General features: G+C 35.1%; 1 long non-coding RNA gene across 1 annotated transcript in view; it reads left to right on the top strand.

The window, feature by feature from the left end:
* Positions 1–275: 275 nt before the first annotated feature.
* Positions 276–19133, top strand: part of LOC127499340 (uncharacterized) — a 58225-nt gene continuing 39367 nt past the window's right edge. The window contains exons 1-2 of the long non-coding RNA XR_007926100.1: positions 276–382; positions 10299–10417. This is a non-coding gene — a long non-coding RNA (uncharacterized LOC127499340). The remainder of the gene's footprint in view (positions 383–10298; positions 10418–19133) is intronic.

The raw sequence follows: 19133 nt of genomic DNA, 5'->3' as shown, positions 1-19133 counted from the left end.
TATAAACATTCAGGAAGTCTTCTAGTTTTGTGAAATTGCACACACAGACCAGCCACTAGTCAGGTGGTTATAATTACATAGAAAATTGAGAGGCCGTAAAGCATTTGATCACTGGATTTATAGAAATCATTTCACTTTTAAAGGTGCAGTGTGTACATTTTAGCGGCATCTAGCGATAAGGTTGCGAACTGCAATATAGAAAAGCTACGGTGGCCAACACAGGACAAAAATGTTGTTGTCTGAGAGAGAAGCCAGTCAAGGAAATGCGCTCTGTAGAGCAGTTTGTCCGTTTAGGGCTACTGTAGAAACATGCTGGCGCAAAATGGCGACTTCCATGTAAGGGGACCCGTGGTGTATGTAGATAGAAATGGCTCATTCTAAGGTAATAAAAACATAACGGTTCACTATGTAACGTCTTTACACACCACTGAAAACATAGTTATGTATATTATATTGCATTTCAGTCAATAGATCCTCCTAAAATTTACACATTGCACCTTTAAGGAGTGTTTTCTCAACATTGCAAATCGAATCAACTCCTTATTGCAAATCAATAACTCATTATTAATTGAAATATCACTCAGTGAGTCATTTAACCATGTATTGCTATGTCTTATGTCAAAAATATATTATTTAATTTAATTAATTGATTTTCATTAAACTCACAAACCCACTGCAGTTCCATCACAAACCCCAGTCTGGGAAACCCTGACATTTAAAAAGGCGCTTCATGTTGTTGATGATAAACAATGGAATATATTTTCTGTCTCTTTGTATTTGTATATGTCAATATGATTCAAGATTATCCTGTTCAAATCAATGTGATAAACAAGTTAGGTCAAAAGTAATCTAAAAGTAATCAAAAAGTAGTCCAATTATATTACCTAAAATGTATAATGTAATGGATTACTTTATTAACTACAATTTTTGTCTTGTAAATTGGAATCAGTAACGGACTACAATTTGTAAGTAATCTATCCAGCACTGTAGCGTTTGTGTGTGTGTATGTATAGGGACACTTGTTGCCATTAAGGTGACTGGAAAATAAATGTCCCAAGTATCCTGAATTAAAGAATGAAAAAAAAATGTAGTAGTTTTATGAAAATCTTGTCAGTCATGTTGGATTTGGGCCAAATTTTTTCATTCGTATCCGAGCTTATATGTAGCACCCAAAATGACAGACTTATTTTTGATGCTCCGGAGGGATATTCCCTGCATGCCAACAGCCTGCACACTTCAAGACTTGCTGATAAGAGCACAGATCTTAAGCTCTCAAGCATCAACTAAAAAAAATATTCTACAGCTAGATTGAGGGAGAGGGAAATTCATGGCAGGAAGGTAATTCGTGTGAGGTGAACCTCACATAGATGATAACTACATGGTGAGGGCAGATATTATCCCATAGGGAGTGTGGTCTGGAGTCCTGTGTTGTGTCTCTAGTGGTAGGAATAAAAGGTCATGCAATGTACTGAAGAATTTCAGAAGGAGAGAAGTGTCATATGGGCTTCTTGTGATATGGCGATGACGGATCCCCTGCTGACTGATACATGTGCTGTTCTGCTTGTTATACGTGTTATTTCTGGGAAGACGTCATTATTTGCCAATACCATATGGACAATTTCACCTTCTCCTTTCACCTTTTTATTGTGTGGTTCATTCTTAATGATGCTCTGAAATCTGTAGAAATTTTTTTTTTTTTTTTTTTTTTAATACAGTGACCCATATACTGTAGATGGAGTATCTGGATGGAGGACAGATTTTGCACATTGAAAAATCTGTGTAGATGCACCATTTGGAGGTCTATATGTGGCTTCTGTGGTACTTTGCAGTCATGTGGTATGATCTCTCATAATAAGGGTTGAGAACAGAGAAACATAGGCTTCAGAACTGGTTGCATTAAAAAAACATTTTTTGTTATTTGTTTCTGTTAACCATTCTCTTGAGCGTGCATTCTTCTGCTGATGTGAACTGACTATGTAGGTGGCTGGTGGGTTTTAAAATAGAGGCAAACTAAATTGTAGTGGTCTGGAGATCCCCTCCCAAGTTATTTTTTATTTTAAACGCATTAAAATGGCTTTTTTGGTCACTTTTAGACAGAAAATGTAAAGAAAAAGACATACAGCAATACAATATAAATATTTTTTTTACTCACCTAGCCTATCACTTGAGGCAAGAATCCATCCTTCTGTCCTTTTAAACGCCTGTGTTAAAAGAGCATGTTTGCCCGTTTAGTGAAGCTGATTGCTTTAGCCTATATCCAACTTTAATTTGTAGCTGCTGTTCGAATGGTAGCTGGTAAATTTATTGGGAATCAAATATTCAATGTCTCTACTCTCCATAATTAAGGTAGTTGGTGAAACTGCTGAAAGTGAAATACTTGATGGTGATTGACAATTTTTTTTTTTTTTTTTTTTTTTTACCAACAGAGGCAAAAGTCTTCTGCTATGGATTTTGCCTCCCTCTTCTCTATCTCTACCCTTCTCTAGACTCAGTACAGTTTTTTGAACGATTGGCAGAATCGGCACATTCAGGGAAGAGAAGCGAATTAGGAAACACAGGCAGGCAAAACAGGGATAGAACACAGTGAAAACGAAACCAAGCTGAACATACATGTATCACGGTGGTTCTGACTTCAGTGAAATTTTATGGTGTCACAGTGGGGAAATTACAAACAAGAAAATGCACATTCTGACATATAAAATGAATAACTGGAAATTTTATTGGTATTAAATTCCTTCCTTCCGTTCTAACCTCAAAATTTTCCCTTGCCTTCCCTGACGAGCCACCACTGTATGTTTTAACATACTTTTACTATAACCAAAAATGAAAATTATCCCATGATTTACTCACGCTCAAGCCATCCTAGGTGTATATGACCAGATAGCAACTTTGTGCTATGCGACGTGGAATGATGGCACTTGGGCGGACCGCTCCTGTTTGCCAGATCTGAGCCACAAGCAGGCTATAGCAATGCCACATGTCAGCCAAGAGCCTTAGATGAAATCAACTGAAAATAAAAGAAGACAATAAATCCAGATCTCAGCAGAGGAGGATTAACTCCACAAACAGCATTACAGCTTCACATATTACTAACCAGATTGACTTTATTTCTGTTGTTCAACTACAGAAGTTCTTATTGATAATTAACAGAAGTTTAAAGCTCATGTTTGTTTCATTTAATGGTGATTCATCCATAATGGTGATTGGTGTTTCCATTAGTTGTGCTCTTATATGTTTGACTTATCTAATTGCTATGACAGTGTGTTTGTCAAACACTTTTGCAGTAACAAAGAAAGCTACAATGAGATCAGATGGTGATTTTTAGCTATTGATGGTTTTATTGTCATTGAGAAATGTCATGTCATGTGAATTTAATAGTTATGTTGTGCCTTTAACACATTTGAATCAAAAACCCCATTTTACTGCTACATAAGATCACACTGTATTGCAGAAACCAGTTAGAAAATTGAAGATTTAAAAAAAAAAAAAAAAAACATGAGCAGAAAACTGTAAAATGTAATGACAAACACAGATATGAGCAATCGGCGTATGAATCTCAACAATGGTGACAACAAAATATTCAGACAATCAGATCAATCCTGTACATCACAAAAAGCTACAAAAAGACAAATAAAAAACCACAGCAAAAAATGAAAGCAAATACTTAGACTTAAAGAAAATAATAGGACAAATCAGCTGCATAATTTATTTATGCTGTGATGCATGCTGGGAGTTTTGTGCTATTGTTCCCAGCATGCATTGCAGCATGACACTTTTGATTGTCACCATTGTTGAGATTCATGTGCTGATTCTTGATGTAGTTGTGTGTCATCCTACAGCTACCTTTTTTTTTTTTTTTTTTTTTTTAAATATTCTGATTGGTTTTGTTCTATTATAAGATTTCAGTGATGTTTAGTTGTTAAGTCTTAATTGTTTTCTTTTTGCTACAAGATTTCCAGTTTTGTTCCTTTAGAAGATGTCAATAACAGTCAGTTTTGTTCTTTTACGAGGTCTCAATGACGGTCAGATTTCAAAGACGGTCAGTTTTTGCTGGGTTACGAGATCTCAATGATGGCCTGTTTTCAGTATCAGTTTTGTTCTGTTAGGCTGGTCACACACTTGAAGATTTTAAGCCAGTTTTTGAGCCTGATTTGCATCTCCGAACAATCGGGGGATGTGGCCCAATTTAAGGCTTATCGCAAACAATTTTTTGTCCAAAAAAATCGTTCGTTATGAGATCTCAACGGCAGTCAGTTTTGTTCCTTTATGAGATTTCAATGATGGTCTTTTTTGTTCGGTCACAGGATCTCAGTAGGTTTTGTTCAGTTACGAGATCTCAAGACAGTTGAATTTCAAACAGTTCAAACTGTTGGTTTTGTTTAATTACTAATTACAATGATGGTCAGTTTTTTTTGGTTACGAGATCTCCATGTCGGTTGATTTTATCAGTCGTTTTTTTTCCTTGGTTCATTTAAGAGATTTCAAAGATAGTTGGTTATGTTCCTTAACGAGATTTCAGTAACGGTCGGTTTTGTTCGGTTACGAGATTTCAACGATGGTCGGTTTTGTTTCCTTACAAGATTTTAATGATAATCAGCTTTGATCAGTTACAAGATTTCAATGACTGTTCCTTTATGAGATTTCAATGAGTCGATTTTGAAAGGCATATGAGCCTTCTTTCAAAAACATTAAAAATACTAATGAAAAAACAATTGAGTGCTTTCATGTAAGTTGTAAGAAATAAAGTACTGTATCATTTGTGATCTGAAACTAACTAACTAACTGCATGGTGTGTGATGTAATGTAGGAATTATTTTTGCCCCAGGGTTACACCCCTTATTTTCTGGGGTTTATTTTAACCCTTTATTCAGTACAGTTTATGGCGACTGTACTGGGGCGTTGGGCAGAATGTGATGTGCTGTATGGATTATTTTACACCCTTTATACAGTACAGCTTATTGCGACTGCACTGGGGCATTAGGACCCACTCAGGCCACAGGTTGATCAGACCGCTGGCCTCTCTAATACCTCTTCCTGCAGCTACCCAAGCTTCAAGGAGGTCTCCCATCCAAATAGAAACTGGGCTCAACTCTGTTTAGCTTCAGTGGGTGTGCAGGTGAAAGCTTCAAGTTGATCGCTGCAAGGCATCTTAAACAACTTTCCAACCATAGACCCTCTTACATAGAAATACAAACCTCAACAATGGTGACATGCTTCATGAGATTTAAATAATGGCTGTTTTTTTTCCCATTACGAGATTTCAGTGCCACTTGGTTTTGTTTCTTAACGAAACAAACGAACATTTTAATGATGGTCGGCTTTGTTTCTATGAAAATGTAATGACAGTTGGATTCTTTTACGAGATTTTCAATGATGGTCAGGTTTGTTCGGTTACAAGATCTCAATGACGGTCGGTTTTTAGTGTCCTGGGACCTCATTTATAAAATGTTGCGCAGAAACCGTCCTAAATTTGATCTTACGATCATTTCTCAGATGTGCGTACGTGTGATTCATAGAATAAACATACACACAGAAAACGAGCCTACGCCTCTCTTTTAGATGTGAAATCTATAAATCGCAAATAATCTTGAACTTGCGCGCAGCTGAATGGTTTCAGTTCTCCGCGTTTTACACGACACCTAATTAATGTCATTTACATATAAAAGATCAACAGTCATCGTCCAAATCCTTGGTGAGCAGCAAGAATAGCTTAGATTTCCAAAAACCTGCAGTAATCTGACCAGGAAAAGTGTGTTCGTCTGCTCAGACCCTGACGTGACGCTAAGCACTTTTCCACGTCAAAGACCGTTTTTATAAATATAAGCGTTGGCGTGGATTTAAGCGTACGCACACTCTAAGATCAAATCTGTGCGTACGCACGCTTTATAAATGAGGCCCAAAGACTTTAAGCCCAATTTTGAACCTGATTTGCATGGTTACAGGATCTCAGTAAGTTTTGTTTGATTACGAGATCTCAATGATGGTTGGTTTTGTTCCGTTATGAAAATTCAATCACGGTTGAATTTGAAACAAATCAAATGGTCAGTTTTGTTCTATTACAAGTTTTATTCTGTTACGAGATCTCAATGATAGCTGTTTTTTTTTCTTTACGAGATCTCAATGATTATCAGTTTTGTTTTGTTATGAGTTGTCATGTAAACAGCCCCTTAATCAAGAGTCAAACTGATCACAAACACTGATCGCAATGATGGTGACATCAAACTAAACATTTTCAGCAGAACATCATCATCTAAACCTCTGTTAATTCTCAATAAGAACTTCTATAGATATCTAACAGAAATAAAGTCAATCTGGTTAGTAATTAACGTCTTCTTTTATCTTCAGTTGATTTCAAGGCTGTGGCTAAAGTCAGTTGTAACATCTTCAATCGTTAGTTCCATTAATGGTAAACGTTTGGCACCCTGTACTGCCATGGATTTCACATTTTTTTCCTTTTTTTTTTTTTTTTGGTATTTATTCCAATCCAAATTTAACATCTGCCTAACGTTGGACCTTGACATAAAACAAACATTGGGTTAAGACGTCAACCCAATTTTCATTTTCAACCAAAATCCAATGTCTGATCAATGCTGGAGTTTACATCCTGTGCCTGCTGGGTAAAGGTGGATAATATTACAAAATATCCTGGCTTTTCCAAGCTTTATAATGGTAATGAATGGTGTTTAAGATTTTAAAGCCCAAAAAAGTAAATCATGTGATAATTTTAATTTTTTGGGTGAACTATCCCTTTAAGGCTTGTGAGATTTAAATCTGTGTAGTTACTGACTGGGTGTTCATATGATGTCATGCAAGTCATGGTACACATTTTGTCAGTACTACTAGCCTATTTTATGAAAAAAAAATTAAATAAATATATATATATATAGTATCTCACAGAAGTGAGACACTTGTCTTTGTACTCCTCACCTGGTTGCCACCACACACACTTGACACCATCTGAACCAAATAAGTTTATCTTGGTCTCATCAGACTACAGGACATAGTTCCAGTAATCCATGTCCTTAGTCTGCTTGTCTTCAGCAAACTGTTTGCGGGCTTTCTTGTCCATCATCTTTAAAAGAGGCTTCTTTCTGGGACGACAGCCATGCAGATCAATTTGATGCAGTGTGCAGCGTATGGTCTGAGCACTGACAGGCTGACAACAATGCTGGCAGCACTCATACGTCTGTTTCCCAAACACAACCTCTGGATATGACGCGGAGCACGTGCACTCAACTTCTTTGGTCGACCATGGCAAGGCCTGTTCTGAGTGGAACCTGTCCTGTAATACCGCTGTATGGTCTTGGCCACCGTGCTGCAGCTCAGTTTCAGGGTCTTGGCAATCTTCTTATAGCCTACGCCATCTTTATGTAGAGCAACAATTCCTTTTTTCAGATCCTCAGAGAGTTCTTTGCCATGAGGTGCCATGTTGAACTTCCAGTGACCAGTATGAGAGAGTGAGAGAGATAATACCAAATTGGGCTAATTGGGCCCAATTTTTTTCACTTAGGGGTGTACTCACTTTCGTGGCCAGCGGTTTAGACATAAATGGCTGTGTGTTGAGTTATTTTGAGGGGACAGCAAATTTACACTGTTATACAAGCTGTATATTCACTACTTTACATTGTAGCAAAGTGTCATTTATTTATATCAGTCATACCATGCAACTTACTCCTGTGGCTGTTGTTGGATTTAGATCTGAGATAGAAGCAAGATGGCACCTCTTAACCCCTGCTGTGTTCACTTCACAAGAGCTTCACAGGATGGTATACAGGAGTTTAGCGAGTCACACCAGCCCAGGAAGCAAGCTCATAGGGGAGTTTGCTGCAGGGAGACACCAATGTATTAGCTTCATTATTATTCAATGACAAAGTACTGCTCTATTAATAGGCTTGCAGACTTGATAATCAGATTAAGTCTCTTTGACTGCAGCTGTGGCTTATATATTCCAGTAAAAGATTTATTTTATATATTCATATGTCTGTGGAATTGATAATCGCACTGACAGGCAATCACTAAACACAAATATTCTCACTGCGATGACATCAATCATCAAACAGACCCCAGGTGGATTACATTTTATTCTATTAAAGTTATCAGTTATGCACATTTGGGTGTTTCATATTACATATTATGTAATATTGAATATACAGGCCCCATTTTGTAATGCCTCAAAAATTGTTTTTAAGTGATTTTCTGGTAACTGCAGCTGCCCTAACGCTTTCAGCAGTTAGAAATCACATTCTAAGAGTGTAGAAATTCTCCTTGGTAGAAATCACATTCTGTGTTTGGTGTTGGAGGTGAAGATAGCTAAAGTCGGAGGTTCAAATAGCTAAAGATAAAGAAATTGCCTTGGCTTTTGCATCCTTAATAGCTAAAATGAGAATTCTCCTAGTGGAAATCACTCAATCCACCTAAATTGTCATTGTGGCTTAGTGATCTAATGATGTTTCTAAAAACTGAAAAAAATAAATATTTTCTAAGGGGACCAACCATAAATTTTTACACAACATGGGACCCCTTAAAGGGTTAGTTCACCCAAAAATGAAAATTCTGTTATTAATTACTCAATCTCATGTCGTTCCACACCCGTAACACCTTCATTCATCTTTAGAACACAAATTATGAAATTTTTGATAAAATCCGATGGCTCAGTGAGGCCTCCATTAACAGCAGGATAGTTTTGAATCAGTGGTTTGGCACGCCCCCTAGTGGTGAACCATTGAAATTTTAAAACACTTATGACATAACGAAGCCTCTTTTACTCAAATCACGTGACTTTGGCAGTTTGATACACGCTCCAAACCACTGATTCAAAACAAAAGATTCGTAAAGCTTTGAAGCTTCATAAAGTAGTGTTTTGAAATCGAACGAAGGTCTTACGGGTGTGGAACGACATGAGGTTGAGTTATTAATGACAGAATTATCATTTCTGGGTGAACTAACCCTTTAAGAAATCACATTATGGGGTGGGGATCTCACTCGGTAGAAATCGTGTGTTCTGTGTCCCCCTTGGTAGAAATTGCTTTTGTCCCCCAGTTTGAAATCATGTTCTCTGGGGGGGGAGGGGCGGTTATTGTGTCCCCCCCCATCCGCTGCGCTTCGGTGCACAAGGTAAGGTAAATATTCTTACATATTTTCCTGTTGGAACACACAGTTCAAACACAACTCATGCTTGAGAAAACATGAATAGCGTTGAGTGACTTAATTGGAAGTCGCAAATAGATGTGGGCACATTTGCACTAATGGATTTGGAACACCACTTAGATTACTGGAAGAAAGCTTTCTGCTTGCAATAGTGTTAATAATAGTCGATGATGAGCACCTTTTAGAAGAGGGATAATGATGGAGGAGTCTGTGTTTGAGAGTGTTTCAACATTTCTCTATATGTGCATTTTACAATAAAGGTTACAATAAAGTATAGGACACACTCATTCACTTGATGAAGACAAAACAAAAACCTGCTGTTTATTATATTGTTCTCAACGTACAAATGACCAATCATTTCAGCAATATGCATTATTTTTCTTATGGGATGCTGTTTGGGATATGCAGATCGATCTTTATATAGCTACATTCGATTCGAATGTATCTATACACACACACAAACACACACTACTGTTCAAAATGTTGAGATTTTTTAATGTTTTGAAAGAAGTCTCTTGCTCACCAGAGATTTATTTGATTAAAAATACAGTATTTTTTTTTATTTTTTTCAAATAACTGTTTTCTATTTTAATCTATTTTAAAATGTAATTTATTCCTGTGATGTCAAAGCTTAATTTTCAGCATCTTCAGTTTCACATAATTCTTCAGAAATCATTGTAATATTCCGATTTGGTGCTACATATCGAACAGCTCCACCCCTTTTATAAAATAGCCAATAGCGTTTCGTTTATACCACAGCTCGGCCAGAGCCGTTAAACTCGGTAAATCCTCAGTTTCCTTCTAATCTCTAACTGTTTCTCCTCCTGATCTCCTCCATATCGCTTTAAAATACAGTCTTCTGTGCAGAACTCAAATGGGTCCGATACCTTTTGTGCTCTGCGCCGACTCGCAGTCCGCGGATACGATGCTCTCGTGTCTCTGGACCAGAGCAGACTGTGCTCGCGCTGCGGCGGTCTCACGTGACACCGACGCGAAAGCGGACTTCATTCGTATCAATGGAAAGCATATTTACACTGTCTGAGTCATTCCCTATTCTCTATATAGTGCACTATGTGCCAGTCACCATATAAAAACTAGTAAATGTGTGAACAAGTAACCGATTTCAGCTTCAGTTTCTGTTTATCGTGTAGGAGGGGGCGGGACTGCAGATTCTAGAGAGTATTTAATTGGACAGAAGATTTGATGAGAAGCTGAAGTCTGCAGTGATGTCTTGAAAATCCGTGATCTGTTTTAGCGGAAGTGAGAGACTGTAAGTTTTAAATGCTCATATCTCCTAAATGCGAATTTTGTCATTGTTTTAGAACACACCAGCTTATTCATAACCTTAAGGCTAACATATTCATACTAAAATCTAAAAAACTTAAATTTTGATTTCAGGGGCACTTTAATATTTTTATGGAAATGGTGATACATTTTTCAAGGATTCTTTGATGAATAGAAAGTTTAAGAAAACAGCATTTAATTGAAATAGTTTTTTTTTTTTTTTTTTGCAGCAATGAAAAAGTCTTTACTATCACTTTTAAACAATTTAATGCTTCCTTGCTGAATAAAAGTATTAATTTCTTTAAAGGAAAACAGAACAATATATAGTCACTTTTTATTTTTAATTTCATGCCACTTTTAAAATCTCTTGTGGTACAACAGAAGAGAATAAGAGCTGACTAAGACGCAGTACACAGCAGTTTCTAGATGTCTTTGAAATGATCATCCTGCTTTTAATTCTTGTCTTGCTATCTGTTTTTCATCTCTGTGGTATGATACTAATTTTTTTCTTCCTTTGATCTCCTCTTCTTTGGTTTTTGTTTTGTGTATCTTTGAGCCTCTATGTTGAGCTCCTTAGTGAGTGTTGTCTCCACAGCAACTTTCAAGTTCATTTCCTTTTGAATTGTTTTGTTGCCTTTTTCTTTGGTGTTTTCTCCAACTGTATCAGCATTATTATCACTATTAATGATATCGGCCTTGAATGGTATCAGACTCATCATATACAGTCTTCCATATCCGTCTTTATTGGCAATAAAACAGTATTTGATTTTCTTATCATCATCATCATCATCATCTCCCAGTGTGGCTGATCCTTCCTAGGGACTGTAAACACATTTCAGACGCTATTATAAACATGGACAACTGGAACCACCTCATTGAGAGAGACGCACAAAGTCTATTATCAGCACAAGCACTCCTGTTCACCTCTGTCACGATGTGTCCCTGAAATGCAAATCACAATTATTTAGTTGGCATAATGGACAAAGTCATTTTGCCTAGATCTATCCCCCTTTAGATAGAATTGACGAATTTATTACAGGCAATCTAGCCAAGTCTAAACTAATAAAAGTGTGCTGCGCATGAGCTTTCCTTAAGGGTCAATAAGTGATTCCTATTAAAATGATTATAGTTCAGGGTGTTTTCCTTAAATGCAATGCAGTGAGTCATAATTTCCAAGTTGAATCATATTGAGGGGTTTTTGTATGGCTGTATTATTCATCATTCAATGCATTTGAGTATTATTTAGCTGAACTAAAAGGAATGTACTGTTTTAATAACCTCCTCAACATCAGTGAAATTAGATATTTTATCAAATATTAAACAAAATCCGATATTAATGTCTTCCAATGAAATATTACATGTTCCTCATGCCACTCTTCGTTGTGCTCCTTATGAATTCAGAGCTTTGTGTCTGACAGCTCAAACAACACATATATGAGATGACCGGAAATCAGTGGCCATCATTTGACACTGTGGTTGAAGTGAACAGTCAAATGCAGTCAGAATAGGTCAATACTTTCCACCTGTCAAAACCGAGGGAATGAAATGCAAAGTAAAAAAACAAATAACTGATGTTATTTATGGAGGTCTTTTTTTGAAGCAACAGGATGTAAAACACCAATTTCATGCATGAGTAATCTTGACTGGCACTAAAGAATGAGGCTGTTAAAACTCAATAGCTTTAAAAGAATACCTTTCTATTCATGTGTCTGTGTTTAACCAGTGTTAAGGGGAAAGTTACATTTAAAAGTAATGCGTTACAATATTGCGTTATTTTCTAAAACAGTAACTAACTGCATTACTTAGTTACTTTTATGGAAAGTAATGGGTTACATTACTTTTGCGTTACTTTTTCTCACATGGGCTTTCTTGCTTGTTTTATGTTTATTAATAACAAAAAAAAAAAAAAAAAAAAAATTGAAAAACAAAAAAAGTGAAATGAATAAGCCTCAGGCTGAAGGAAATGCAAATTCAGGCCTGTACAGTAGAGGGCGCAGCTCAAACAAACCTTTCAGCTGTGCTGCCGTTCTGAAATACAGAAGAATAGGCGAAGAAAGTTCAACAATCTTACTTTAGACAAAAAATTTTAATTTTTTTGCTTATTAGTGTGGTGGAATTGGATCACCAAAGTTCAAAAGCAAAAACATTGGTTAATAAATATATATGGCAAATGAAAGTAACTTGCGTTACTTATTTGAAAATGTAACTGAGATATTTTTTTTTGTAAATTTAAAAGTAATGTGCACTCAAAAAAATGGTTTTTGATACTGTTCACTTTATTTAAACAATTTATTTTGATTCAACACCATTGTATCAGGTTTCTGGTTTAAATGTGATTAATTCATGTTAAATTGACTTGAAACGATTACTCTTTGACTTAACTTGATGTTTTCATATTGAAATAACATGTTTCAATCAAGTAACCCAACCAGGAGTTAATCAAACAGGACTTTTACTTCCCATCATGCTTTGCAAAGGAGCTGAACTGAGAGAGTAAATGTTGGAATAATGTTGTTATTTTAAGCATTTTAAAAATGGAGTGTCTTTTTAATGGTTACTGTTTATTATGTTGGTATTTAAAAGTTTATGTTATGTTAATGGTTTTGGGGTTACCATTGTGGAGAAGTGTTGCGCTTGTGCTTGGGTTGAGGACCAGTTAACAAGAATTCATTTCACTTTAATAAAGAAGTAATCACTACAGTAGTGCTTTAGATAATATTTCCCAGAAGCATCACAAGCCTAATTTGTTCCTATATGCATTAGTGGCTATGGTTGTATGATCAATTTAGAATATCATCATTTGTATAAATCAATATAAATTCAAGTATATTGAAACAACAAGATTATTAACTAGTTGGTATAACCAAAGTTCCTTTAAAACAAGTCATTTCACTCAGCGGTCATCTTTGAAACGCCTCTCGGGCATGCAAGTGCAACTCCTATCTCTTTGAATGGGGAAACATCAAATTCTGCAAAGCTGTTTGCCAAGCTTTTGATTAAATTTCATATTTGAAATCACCAATGAAATCTGACAACAACTGTCTCATAAATTTTTTTTTTCCAAACGCTCGAATCATGACAAAAAAAAACTATTTTTTAGGCTGGATCAAGCTAATGCGCATGTGCAGACCTAAATGCGCATCTCTTGTGCCTCGTTTCGGAGGCGCGTGTCTGATTGTTTCTATAGAAACCGGTGCTTCTAACGGCCGCTGCAGTAATGTTGAAGCAATAAGATAGGTATTCATTAGTTTTCTGTAACCATACATGTACAAAATATTAACTAGAAGGTATAACGAGGCAGAATTCTGTTGAGTTAAAGTGCATTATCACAGTAACACAATACAAACATTTTAATTCAACTAGTTGCAAAGAAGTTACATTGACATATTAAAATCATGTTTAAACTACAAATGTATATTGTGTTCATATAAAATATTCAAAGCAATCCAAGTTTACTTGATTTGATTAGATGCATAATGGGTGCTGTGATTAAATCATGTTCATTCAACAATTTATTTTTTTGAGTGTGCTACTTTACTAGTTACTTGAAAAGAGTAATCTGATTATATAACCTGTGATACCCCCAACACTGGTTTTAACGGGCCTTAACATTTGCTAAAAATAGATTTGCTTGTTAGTTGTTTGTTATAAACAAACAAAAAAACAAACAAACAGGCCAGCCCAGATGAGAAAAAGTAAGGTATAAGTAACGTAACGCATTCATTTCCATAAAAAGTATCTAAGTAACGCAATTAGTTACATTTTTATGGAGTAAAGCAATATTATAACGCATTACTTTTAAAAGTAACTTTCCTGTGTGTGTGCGTGTATATATATATATATATATATATATATATATATATATATATATATATGTGTGTATATATATATATATATATATATATATATAAAGAGAGAAAGAGAGAGAGAGAGTTTGTTTTATTGTGATGAGATCCAACAATGGTTAAACAGCCCGAGAGACTCTGTCAATGAAAAAAAAAAAAAAAAAAAAAAAAAAAAGATTGAATGAGTGTGTGAATGTAAAACATCCATCATTCCATCCAATTTTCAACCCGCTTATCGTATGTGGAGCCTATTCTAGTATTCTAGCCTATTCTAAAAACCCTGGATGCATAGAATATAAAACAGTTCATCAATATATCTATCTGACAAGCATATATTTCCTATATTGTCCTATATTACCATAATTCTGTATCCACGAGCATGTTTTAATTAAGTGTTTTTGTATTGATGCTGCAGTTTGGCAGGGGCTAAAGGTCCTTATTGGCTACTAATCTCTGGTATTAGGAGGGAATCATGTGTCTGGCTCTTCAAACTGGCAAGTGGACATTACAAAATAAAAGTCTGTTTTATATTCTATGCATCCAGCATAGGTGTTTTCACCCCTCATGCACGGTTAATGATCTCTTTACAGTAAACATTCTCTGGCTCTGGTTGAATTAGGATATAAGGTATACTGATCAAAGAACTTTCAAAGCTTTGATTTATGAGAATTGCATATCCCAGACCTTTAATACATGCTGCCAATCCTGGAAAAGTATAGGGCTAAATATCACTTGATATCTTCATAATATGATCAGCCTATATTATAATTGTGTCTTAAATTCTTACTGTATATATAGCGAGAAACAGGGTCAAAGGTTGTTAGTGTGATTGATATTTACACAGCACAGTGATAGACAGTTTTTGCCAGTCTTTGCTAGCATCTCAGCAGTCTTGCAATTCATTCTAATGTAGTCTCCTTGGACAGAGGGGCAAAATACATTATTCATCATTGTGAACTTCAAAAACAGAACTGGATTTCATTTTCTGAATGATGCATTTCACCTTTAGACAAGTCACTCTCAGCCTCAAATTGTGTTAATAATTAGCCTCGATATCACATCCGTGCACTAAGATCTTTAAATCCATTATTTAGTAAACAGATTTCATGAAATATAGAAATACAAATTTTGTTTGATGGTGTCATTTGTAGTCACATAAAACAACAACGGTAATACATTCAAACCCTGAAAGCCATTTTAGCTGAAGGAAAAGAAAACAAGAAATTTTGTAAAATTATTATCTTTTGACCAAAACAAAGCTGCACGAAATGGCTTTGCCTCTTTCATTTGAACACACAGTTTGAATGCATCTCTGTTTGATGCAACTTGTTCAACAGTTGTTTCTTTAGACGGCTTTGGGCAGCCTCAAAATACAAACATGAAAGGCTCGCTTTCTAAATGATATATCTTTTGAGGTTGGAATAATGACTGTACATGTGATATGAATCTGAGAGTGCTGAAAAAACACATACACCAAAAATAAAGTAAAATAAAATGCCTATAAGAGATTATGTAGGATGAAAATGTGTAATTTGTAGGATGAAAGTGTGAAATGCATATTATAATTGTGTCCCATGAGTCCATATACTAAATAAAGAACAAACCAAGCAAATACCAACAAAACAGCAATAAAAAAACGATAAAATATCTGTAACAACGGTGAAGATAAAAATGTACTTGAGCATAATTTGTCAGTTATGCTATGAATGCATGGATTTTTATTTCAAACTACTTTAAACATTTTCTTCAGGCTTTTATAACATAGCTGATTTTTAAGTAAATTTTTATAACCAGTAAGAGGCAGAGGAACAAACAAATACACTTTTTTCATTCACAAAAGCAGAACTAAGAGTTAAAATTAGGTTTAAATGCAGCTACTGGCAAAATACCGTAACCTGCAGCAGTTACCATTATGCCAGTGCTAAAAGAAAGTACAATCCAACAAAAAAGCCAGAGGTCTCTATCATTTGAGGCATTTTTGTAAATTGTTGACCTTAATAATTCTGAATAGCACAACACAGCTTTAAAAAACAGCCTCTTATGCTAAAACCTTATAGGATTTGAAGACATTCACAATCACAACGCATGCTGCATTATCTATAGTCTAAGAAAAGATTCACTCCACACAGGCATGATAGATGGTAAACGTTTTGAATATTAGATATCTGAAAATAACCTACTGTTGGATGGAGGAAGCAGAAAAATACGTATGTTTTACTTGCCTCCAGGCATATTTAAAATAACCCATGCTTCAATCAATAAATCCAATTGCAAAGTTGTTCTTTGTTTTGTTATGTTTTCCTGGAGTTCATATCTGCATTTCTTTCTTATAAATATCTTGTGCATTAAAAAAATATATATATTAGTGTATCTTTTTTATATTAAATAGCTTTTAAAAGTGCGTCTCTGTAAATACTCGGTGTAAACATCTTGTTCTTTATGATAACTCATTTCAAAATGTGTGGCATTAAACATCTGTGACAGTTTAAAACACATCAACACTCCTCACAACATGACAGTCTCCTAGTATAACCAAGAATTAGTGTTATTATATCTACACAAAGACAGCTGAAATGTATTGTTTGTCCATAAACCATATTAATATGCTTCTTCAGGAACACTGTATTCTTGGGTGAAACATCTGTGCTTTCCCAAATAAGCTTCAGCTGTTCCAGGAATACCTAATACCTAAAGCAATCTCATGCATGCAAATGTGTTGCCAAATCATACTTCCAAAAGCATTTCTTAACATCAATATAGCCTGAAACAACTGAGAATGGCAATACAGCACATCCATAATAAGGTAGTATACGATGTGATATCATAAAAGTGATAAAAATGTCGCTGCATATTTAATTTGGGCGGCCTTTTACCTGAACTTACTTTCGAAATGTCATACTGCAGCCCTGAGGTGGTTGAATTTTTGATTAAGGTGTTTTTGGCCGGTGTGTGCAAAGACATTTTTTGAGGATTCACTAAATTGTGTGAGACTGACACAGAGTTTCTTTCTTAATTAAACACTGCCCCCTGCAGGTGTGATCTGATCTAACGTTCACATATAATAGCACATATATATATATATGTGTGTGTGTGTGTGTTTATGCGTATATATATATATATATATACCAGCAGACAGTATAAACACATATAAGCCTAATATAGGCTAATTAATTCTATGTAGAGATAGTGATTTTGAATGTTATGCAAGCTTCATGAAGCAATGATTGACAGCATTAATGAACTCTGGCTTTAATCTTATCATTTTGGACTTAAGGTCATCAATCAAACATGGCTGCCTTAATAAAAGAGGTAACGTGCCCAATTTCAAATATTCTCTTTCAGGCTTCATATCAGAAATAATAATAAAAAAAACCTCATTGTAGATGTAAAACATGTAATAGTTCACATCAGAAGGAATAATCAAGACTGGGGAAACATATCACAGATGATTCATTTTAAATTTCACAGTCTATATCATCTTTATGTAAAAAATGAGAAGCGTTCGTCATGCTAAAATTAGCTTTCACTGTCTGATTTCAAGGGCATCTCATCTCTTGACCTTTGATTTTCTATATAGCCTAGCAAAACATGCTGTTTTCATGAAATCTATTATTGAATCTGGTATTAATATGACAGATTAAGCCAAGCACAAATAATTGTTTGGATATATTCTTCCAAAAGACATTGAAACTACTACACATGGGAGCAGTTCAAATCGTCAAGCAGAATCATGTATAAAAATAGAAATATGTTATGTCAATCTCATTCAAGTCACTCAGTTGGACTGTCAAGGCCCTGCTTTTACAATGTGTTTTATGTAAAGAATTTCCTATTGTATTTTATGACAACCATTTAATAAACAGTTGCTAAAAAGATTTTACAGTCCCGCCCTGTTGAGCACCTGATGATTTTGAATTTTATGCTTAAAACTTAAGGCCAATATCTATTACCACTATAAATCCAATCTGAATCCAATGTAAACACACTTTCAGAATTCAAACAACTCCTTTAAAATGCACACACAACTTGATTGATATGCCTGAGTCCTGCTCTGAAATTAATAAGAATTCAATTGACTTGCCTATAACAGCAACATCAATAAACATCATCATATGAAAATACAAATAGATCATATGCAAAATACATAAATTATTGTCGTATTATTATAAGACATATTTATAGGCCTATTATCACATCTTGCTAGTTTTTAAGCAACAAAATAATTACAAACACGTCAAGAAATACTGGATTTAAATGTAACATTAGCGTCATAAGGAACAGGTATTTCCGTCCTCCAATCCTGAACCAGTCATTGGTCAGTTAAATCAGGAAGTACGCACTTGTCCTTCATCCAAAAACATCCGATTTAAAACTCGAGCTTTACAACAATTAACACATAAACACTTTCTAAAATGACAAAAAACAACATTGCATTAATGATGCAGTTACAATTATAACACAACCTCAAACAGTCATGTTAAAATGTAGCGTGTTAGCGAATATAGACTAAATACTACAGTGAACGTAAATGAATCGCTCTTTTGAGTCGGATCTTTAAATGAAACAGGTGAACTGGTTCGCAAAGGCAGTCTAAAAGATTCATTCACGACAGATTACGGAGGAAGAATTTACTTTCGGGTGTGAAAAGTAAGTTATTGGCCGAATAGAAGAAATGTTACAAATAAAAAAGTAAATGTGTTTACGACTGAATCATAATTGCAACAAACAAAACTGTGATGCATTAAATTACAATAAATACGCTTATTAATAACACACTGTCTAAATATGGCTTATTAGACAATTTTGATTCAAATCTGGGACGCCAGGGACCGTGTGATGACGCAAATACGTCATGAC

Source organism: Ctenopharyngodon idella, chromosome 18, assembly GCF_019924925.1.
Source record: "Ctenopharyngodon idella isolate HZGC_01 chromosome 18, HZGC01, whole genome shotgun sequence".
In the NCBI taxonomy this organism is placed as follows: domain Eukaryota; kingdom Metazoa; phylum Chordata; class Actinopteri; order Cypriniformes; family Xenocyprididae; genus Ctenopharyngodon; species Ctenopharyngodon idella.
The sequence above is the reverse complement of the archived record's forward strand: the minus strand, read 5'-3'. Positions and strand labels throughout refer to the sequence as shown.